The following is a 9,694-nucleotide window of genomic DNA, read 5'->3' as shown; positions in this document are numbered from 1 at the left end:
TGACACTACAACTTTAAAACTCCTTTAATGTTTGCTTCTATATGAATGCTTGTGTTTATTTAAAATTACAGATTATTTTTATCTCTTGCAAATTTAAAGCACCTCTAGATCTTGGCATTTTTCATATATATATATGTCTCTTTACTATATTTAGTTTACCATTTGATTTTGCAGGTGTTAGTCTCTTGACTACTCAAGTAGCAGCAAGTTAAGTGAGCAACACAATGTGCAGATAGGAATAAAAGGAGTGTCTTCAGTAGCCAGACTGCCTTAAGCTGTTTAGAGAACTTCCCCTGTGGCTGGTTCAGATGAATGAGCATAATTAACATGAACCTCCAGTGGCAATGCAGATGACAAATGGATGATTATGCAGTGAAAAACTCTGCCTTTTTGTTACCAAGATCCGCTGTTGTGATTGTTTTCTCTCTCTCTCTCTCTCTCTCTCTCTTTGGGGTATTTTAGAAATAACAAAAAGATTCTTGCTCACAAAATAATAACAAGTCAGTGAGTACTATATTAGGCTTATCATTAAAATCAGACCCTCCATGAATAAGGAGTTTAGCTAATGAAATTGAAAGATCAATACCACTCAAGTAAATACAATATAGGATCCAATCTAACACTACTGACGCTTTGATGGCACAAATTCAAATTTTCACAATGCCTGCAGAATTGGGATGATAGCAAGCAGTCTATATAAATGTTCTGTAAAATAAAGGCATGGCAATCTATGTAACTCCATAAGCAACACTGAGATTTGTTTCTTGTCAAATATCTAATTAAAGCAGTAACTGACTCCAAGTCAACTAATCAAAACATGTGAAAGCCATATTTTTATCACAATCATTAAATTCTATAACGAGGACATGGCTCTGGATCATGTCATGTAAATTAACACTTCCAAGGAAGGCTTTTTGGTGGCAGAAACATTACCTAAGTATCACTTACTATTGAGCTCAGGAAGGCTAGAAAACAGCTCAAGAAAGGCACCCAAAGCAACACAGTTTCAGGAATTCAGGAACAGCTGACAAAGACCCATCCTAGCAAAACAGTCCAGATTTGCCTTACATAATGTACAGTGCAGAGTCCTGATCAACATCAACTTTTGTGCCAAACTGAATATTTCAATAAAATATTAGCCCATTAGAAAGAAAGCAATTGAAAATACTCTGATTTCTGCTAAGAAGCTGTGCTTTGGAACTATGGAAACATGAAAAATAGCACTATTGAATAGGCCAGTATTTTGGCTCAGCTTCTTAAGAAGTATTTAAGTCCTCACTTCTGCTGTCTGTACTCTGCATTGGGCTCATGTGAGCTTTTAAGGAAAGTTTGATTTTTCATGTGTTCACACCTATGAAGACCATCCTCCAAAATCCCACATAACATACTGAATGCTGTATGAGTTTTTTTCTAAAGGAAATCCCTAATGTGCTCCAGCAACAGTTTCTCTTTTGGAAACATATAGATTTTGATTTACAGACCTGATGGTCTGTCCTTAAATAATTTTATTCCAGAGGTTAATTCTTCTCACTGTGCATTGTGCCTAATTTCTTTTCTGGATAATCTAATTTTCACCTCTAGTCAATGGATTTTATTGGGCATCTCTTTGCTAGAATGGTAAACCCTCCGGTATCGGCTTTTTCTCCCATGATAGAAAAAGAGACGACCAGACAGTGTTTTTTTATTGCTCAGTCCTGCAACCCCTGCTTCCCACTGTTGATTCTGTAGGTTAAGCATTCAGGCTTCCTATTTATGCCTTCTGTACTTAAAATCCTGCTAATTAGGGCACATTCATTGGAGATGTGAGTTTGAATCGACTTTGGCAGAAAAGGAAGTCTGAACTTGGGCCTCCTACCTTCCTCAGAAAATATTCTGTCACAAGATATTTTAGAAAATACACCCACAGCCTCCTCTTCTCTCTGTGCTTTTTACGAAAGTAGCAACTGAAATTCCACTGCCTTACAGCTTAGTTCTGTCAGTTTGCCTGAGAATACCATCTAGGCTGAGGTTTCCCAGGGGACTGAAGCGAAACAATGAAACTCAAAATCCTGGCTGGACCTAGTCATGAGATAGCGAACAAGCCGCTTGAAACCAGGACAATTTGAAAGATTCATGAAGATGCAGTTCTGGTCATATGAGGAGCATAAAGACAATGAAGACTTCCTGTAACGTATGGGCTGTCTTTACATGGTAGCTAAGCGAGATTTTTCAGAATGACAGTTTTACCTTGGTGGGTGTTATCACTTTAGAACATATAATCCTTTTAGATCTGGCCTTTACAATATAACAGAAAGCATCATGGCTTTCTACAGAGTAAAAGAATGACCAAATAGACTAAAGCACTTTACAAATACATAATGATAAGCTGATGAAAGAGTTTTGTCCACTAAATGAGCAATAATACTCTATTTATCCAGAAAGCAAACATATTTAAGTATTGCAACATCTATAAGCTACCACTGTCATAACAGATTAAAGCAAATGCTTTCCTGCTTTGAATAAAGAGGGCTGAGCAGCTACATGGCTGTAGCCACATCACTTAACCCAGCAGGACACACTGCAGCAGCCAGTATTATTAGAGGGCACTTCCTCTTGTAGCTTTATGTTCTCCCCACCCTTCTTTAGTAAATCTCTGCTCAGCAGAGTTGAGGGACGTTGGCCAAAAAAAATCTGTGAGAAGATTTGTATCAAATTAATTCCCCATGACCACTGCAGTTCCAATTAGGATGTTCCACTGTAAATTATTGACATTGCAAGTCCTAGTCACAGCCTAAGGCCTAACCATGTACAGATTTTACAAGGACTTTAATCTGTACACATGAATGCATTTATGCATTAAGCTAACCTAGAGCTAAGTCTTTACAGTCATTTCAGTAGCACAGTCACAATCTTCTTCCAGCTGAAGTTACACTGGCTGAAAAATTACTGTCCCCAGCCCAAGGCAACTGTTTTCTCTCTGACCTGCCATGTGAGTATCCCCCAGGCCTTTTTATTCACAACAAACCAGGACTGCTTAAAAAAATTAAATAATATATCCATGCTAATCTGGTTTATATAGACTAAAGTGATCTCACAAGCACCTGAATTAGGGTACCTCAGGAGGCAGTTGCCTCTGGAACTAATGCTCTGGAGATGTGCAACTTCAGTTAGCAGGGGTAGCAGCAGGAAGAGAAAATGTGATGACACTTTCTCCCTCTTCCTCTCTGTAGGTCTAAGGAAGAAATTGCCTGCTCTGAGAAACTCATTCAATCTTATTCACTTATTTACTTATCCACTTATTGATAAGTCCAGTAAGAATTTTGATTTAGTTTAGCTGAAATTTCATTTTGCCCAGCTGACATAAATGACCTGTGACATCCCCCACAAATTAACAGAGATTAGTTTTGAGAGACAACAATCTGAATAATCTTATGTGTAGAAATGCTGCAAGATGATTATGCAAACACAATCATTTACGGTTGTTACACTACTGAAAACTATTAATAATTTCTAAAATTATGTCCTTATCTCATCTGCATGATAAACCAGAGAATCGTTTAAGAAACCCCAAAAATGTAGAACCAGGCCATGTTAAATTATATGGTAGTGCAATTGTGGCAGATTGTAAGGCTCAATATGCATTTCTGTGTGTACATATAATACTCTATCCATTATCTCATCAAAGATTCAGGCTAATTAAGAGGAAGACATTTTGGCAGTGAGCCCAATTAGTTTTAGATAGGACATAAAGAGATTGTTTCTCTTCTCTAAGCAAAGAAATGCCCAGATAGAAGCATTCAAAGAAGTTATGTTGTACTACTTCTTTTGAGTCAGAAAACAAAGTATTAGGAAGAGAATAAGTTTGAATAGTAGATTTAAAAATAGGCGCTATTTTAAGGGCGAAGTAGAAATAGCCAGTTGTGTTTAGTTGATATATATACACCAAGAGAAAGAGAGGAAAGCTATTAACTCAATTGACAGCAAAGAGCTGATGTGCAGCCAAGTGAAGGCTCAAGAATCTGAGACAGAAAGGAAGAAAATTAGGCACACAAAGGAATTAATGGAATAAAAAAATGAAGACTTCTGAGCTTTAAAATTCTTTTTAATTCCATTTTTTAAATTTGGTTTCTTAATTTGATTTCTCCATTGGTACAGGTTATAATCCTGAATATTTTGTATGTAAATAATATTGTTCTAAAAATTTGTCATAAAATAAACATTTAAAATTAGCAAAATGGTTAATAAAAGGACTTTTTTATATAACTACACTACTGAACACTTATACTACATTTTTCATTTTCAAAGTGCTCCATTAACATTAACTAACAGAAGAAGTTTCTGATAAAGGCTTTTGATAAAGTCCATTACATAAAGCTATTAAGGAAGCTTGGTGAGTGCTTGATGAAAAGCAAAGTATACTTATATATATTTAATACAAGGCAGAAATACAAAAATTAACAATAAATGGTCAATTCACATACTGTGTAAGCAGTTACAGTAGCATGAAATGGGGAGTAATTACACCAGCCCTGCTTCAGGAAAGCTTAAGCATATGAACTGTTTGATAGGAGGCAACCTCATATTAGTATGGTCTCCTGCAGTGAAAAAAATCCAAGTAACTTAATGCAGAGTACTCACAGAGATATTTATATCACCTGAGGGACACGCTTGCACTTCAAGCTATCAACTAAGTAAATAATAAAGAAGAAACCAACAACCATGTTCTTTTGGAGAGACCCACATGTCTTGAGGATATTCCTTTTGTATATAAGCAAGGAAAATTTATGGTGCAACATCACGTGATTTATTTATTTGATATCCTGAAATGAAGGGTTTTTATTTTGTTGGAGATGCATTAACTCCCCTAATGTATTGCAGTAAAACACAACATTTTTATTACAGAACTAACATATTTCTCTTTTTTGCTAGGCATGCACCATTTGCCACCCTGCATGCAGGGTGCGGAACTCCATCCAGCAAAATCTAAGACAGGCCAGGTCAGGCACAGCTAAATTCAGCCCCTACATTAGCCAGAAGCTGTATGCTCCAAGAGTGATTGCTCTAAGACACAGCACCTGACATGTCAACTGTCCTACCCCACTCCCAACCGTTAACCCTATGATAAACCTTCAGGTTCAGAACCCCAAACAGAAGTATCTGTATTCTCTTACCTGCTCCCCATTGTCTGGTGCTCTTTTCTCTAGAAAATTATCCCCACTTTTATGCTACTTGCCTGTAATTCTGTGAGCAAGAACATCAGTAATAACTAGTAAATCTCTTGTTCATTCATCCTGAATTACACAGAGTGGATACCATGAGTAAAGGAAGCCAGGAGTACTTTAGTACCTATTTATCATGGAAATAAGAGTCCTTTATAATCAGACCTTCAAAGATCAGAAGGATAATGATCTCAAAATAGGGCTTCAAAACATATCATTACTATGCATCTGGCTTCAGACATATCCATCATTAAAATATGTATTACAATATCTGTGCTAAAAATCTCATAGCATTGATTCAAGAGACTTATCAATCATCATGATCACAAAGGGCTACTCAAGGATAGCTGGAGAAGAACAAGTGTTGCCACCAAGGTGATGAATTCATCAGTGAATGAGAATTTGAAGTGACACAGATGAAGTTTTAGGTGTATCTGACTAGAAGCAGGCTCCAAGATTGAGAATAGAGTTGCTTTTTCTGAGACTGAACTAGAAAAATAGTACATATGGGCTTGCCTGTTCTTTAAGACTTAATTGATATAAACAGAGAATGTGGAAGTAGCAGATGTCTTGCATAAGTTCAGACTTGGAATAGTGTTCACATTAGCTGGTCTTAAAATAAGGACTCATAATTGGGCAGAGAGGTTGGGATAGGGTTTTTTTGACCAACAAAGTTGTAAATAGCAAAACATCTGTGATGCATAATACAATTCATTAAATATAAAGGTTTCCTTTTACTGTTTTCAAGACAGGCCAATGAAATTTAAATGAGTGGAAATCTGTAGAAAGGTAAAAGCAAATTGCAAGGTTGCATTGAGATAGGTGTTTTCCTATTTAGTGGTCTGCAGAATAACAAAGCATCAATTAGATTAGGCTTGTGGCAAAATTAAGCTTCAGAAATAATAGTACAATCAGGAAGATGCCAACATCTTGTTAATTTGGTGCACATGCATTCAGCTTTTGCTATTTCTTTGGAGAGAAACTAATTTGATTTTTCAGCACAATGACAGCCATAAATATTGGAGGCTTAGCTTCCCATAGTCTCTACAGTTATGTCTCTCTGCTGTTTTCTTTGTTGCATCATGCTATAGAGGGTTTGGTCATACAATTTGATAGCATAAAATCATAGAATCATAGGAAACATAAAACTGAAAAATATCTCAGAAGTTCATCCAATTGTGTTCATGCACAAAAGACCTTTCCTTTAAGATCTTCAGTGATGGAGACTCCTCAGGCCTTCCAGACAGTCAATTTCAGCATTCAGTTTCACTGGCAAACTGCTAGAAACTTCTGCCAAATCTTTTTCCATGCTGCAGTTTGAGCCCATTATTTCTAGTCCTGGGCACAGTGAATAGATTATTGCCTAATAGATTATCTTCTCTTCTCTAGCTCTAAATAAATCAAATGTCTTCAATCTTTCCCCATGTTCTATAAACTTCTAATCATGTAACTAGTTAAAAAAACAATGCTAGAACTGCAGTAGAAATATATTAAAGGGCAAGGAAGACTTTACTCTCTCAGCCTAAATAATGAAAGACAAACCATGAGTCATTACTGGTCCTAATAAAACTGTGTGTTCTCTAGAAATAGTTTAAACTAGATTGACCAAGAGTACAACATCATTTCCTTCCAACATATTGGGACCAGCTACCTAACTTTTTGGTGTTCTCATGCTGTAGTCCTTTTTGGATTGTCTACATATCATTTTCATCCTTACCTCTACTTCACTGAAGTGAGAGATGGGGGCTGGGCAGAATTCACAAACCTGACTTTACCTTTAGGTATTATGGATCTGAGGGAATTTGGCCTGGTCTTTAAATTCTTTTCAGATTTCAAAGTCTTGGAGTTGCCAACTGTCTATCTAGTGATAGCCTACTGAGAAAGCTCTATCAAGTCTTTTCCACTTTCGAAGATGCCTCTGTCATCCTTTGTGTTATACCAGCCGACAAGGACTGCCAGGTAACAAGTTATCCAGATCACCTTGAGTCTTGGAAATGGGTGGGTCATCATCTGCCAGCAGCTATGCTGGTTAGAAACGCAATTCTTGGAATTCCCCAAAGCTGCATTTAGTTGTCAGTAATGGACCAAATAAAAAGTCAATAAACCACCTGAAAATCTGTAATGGCATTAGGTAACCTAAAAATTACAGTGACTTGAGAAACCTTTGGATTAAGAGATTACTTCTTTCAACTGTTGTGAAGAAAGAAGTTTGTCACAGGTATGCTTGAAGTAGTGAAGTCTGCAATTTCTTCCAGGACATTGGAAACAGGTTATTATTAATTCAGTTCCTCTGGACTGAGTCTCCTGTTTCTAGGTTGCAATTGGTTAGGTCTCTGAAAATGAGTCACTGGGATTTTTGAGCTTTGCTATTGATTCTGTTCTGGCCTGTTAAGCGGTGGCCTATAGGATCTATTTACTGTGCTTGACTCCGACCCTTGTTCATCTATATTTAATTCACACTTACATTAAAATACATTTGTATAATAAATAAGGTGTCAGAGGTAGCTTATTTTACATGGGGGTTTATCTTTCTAGTCTCTTCTGCTACCTTGGTGTTTCTGACATTTATGAGAAAAGGAGTTGTTTGTACTTTCTTCCATGATGTGCATTTTAATATACTGGTGCAAATTTACCTCAATTGGCCATTATGATCATCAGCTACTTGCCAGTATCACCTACACTCCTGCATTACATGGCATTATTATAGTCTATAAACTGCACAGTCATGCTATTATTTAGAAATTCTGTGTTCCTTCTCGCTACTCTTACCTTAAAAACAGATTTTTTTTTTTTTTGTGATGCATTATCATGTTAAGGCTTTTATTGGGATGGGGCTGTCCACATTTTTAAAGGAAGTCTCTAGCAACTGTTTCTAAGAACACGTGCTAATATGTAAAGAATTAAGCAACAGCAACAGCTTTGAGCCAAGGAAACAACACTGGAAACCAGGCTAAGTGTTGCTTGGAGGTTAAAGATACAACCACTGAACAGAAACAGGAATGACAGTTCTACAAAGAAAAAGATTTAGATAATTGTTGAGAAGGACAGAGGGCCCTGGAGAGCATTCAGGGCACTGGGAGAAAGTGGGGAAAGCCACTGACTGGATCAAGAGTCTACACCAGAGTAATACATAAACAGGGTTGCTGATTCCATGTAAGAAAAAAGATTTAGAAGCAAGGGGGGAAGCTATCCTCCTCTCATCCCATTACCAGTATCTAGTAATGCATTGCATAATCCATGTCCCACAATCCCCATGCAGCTCTTCTTTTCTTCTTCCTGCATCAATATCATTGTGGTATTCCACTCCTATATTGAAGTACGCAGATGTTTACAGATCTGGTGATGGATTCATCACCTTTCGCTAAATTCTTTGCACTCCTTGGAAATAAAGCAACTACAAACCTGAAGCTAACTGACAAAGACATTGGACTCATGTGCCCTTTCTATCACTAGAGAGGTATAATGCAGCTAAGATAGCCCAGTGAATTTGTTCCTTTGATTTTCAGCTGCTTTGATATCTAGCACACTTCAGGCTTACTGTTTTTTTCTTCAGCGGGTGTAAACTGGGGATAGCACTTAAAATTAAAGGAGCTTGGCCAATGTGAAAACATGACAACTTAGTCTCATGGCATTGAAACTCACTCTTGTCCCTTCATTGTCTCCTCTATTGGACATTAAGTAACAGGCAATGAGTTAATTAATCAACGTTATCATTTACAAAGTTGGTAAAACATTTTTTCTTTTATAGTAATTCAGTAAGGTTGTGGGTCTTTTTAACCAAGAAACTCCCTCTTACCCATTGCTATATCTCTACACTCGCAATCTTGGTAAGAAAGGAATTGACTCTCTGATGTCTGAAAGTATCTGAACAGTTACTCTGAACACTTTCATAAATAGCCTAGCCATCCTGTGGGTGTACTCGTGCTGTGTACATGTATGTGGCATGTAAACTACGTCCACTTGCCTTGGCAATGAGCAGAGCAAAAGTGTGTTCTGACCAACTGAGAGGACAGGCTTCTACTTTTCATCAAGCAGATTTAGTACGCACATGCTCACTGTAGGGATCTAGTACGTGGCACCACAAATTACATGGTTAGCTAACGTTCGACTGTGGGGAGCTAAGTGAGTCATTTACCTGATTTTTGTAAGATGCTCCAAAAATAGTAGTTCATTAAACACTCAGCTTGGGTTTAATGTAGAAGGTCAGAGGCACCACCCATACATAACCTTGCACAACAGGCGCTTAGCAATAATTTTAGCATGCATTTTCATTGCATAAGTCTGAAAAAAATATATAATTCAATTTCTCTGCAAGATATTTGTGTGAAATATACATATTTCTCATCAAGAGTGAAACAGTTCAGCTTAAAAGCCAATATTGGAGACAGCAGAAACAATAGGTTAAGTGAAACATCAGTGATGTGTTTGCAGACTGAAGTAATTTCCATGCTGAGGGAAAAGTCTAGAAGGACTTTAGCTAGAAAAATACAAGTAAC

Source organism: Ciconia boyciana, chromosome 3 (genome assembly GCF_034638445.1).
Source record: "Ciconia boyciana chromosome 3, ASM3463844v1, whole genome shotgun sequence".
NCBI lineage: Eukaryota > Metazoa > Chordata > Aves > Ciconiiformes > Ciconiidae > Ciconia > Ciconia boyciana.
Note: the sequence above shows the minus strand (reverse complement) of the source record.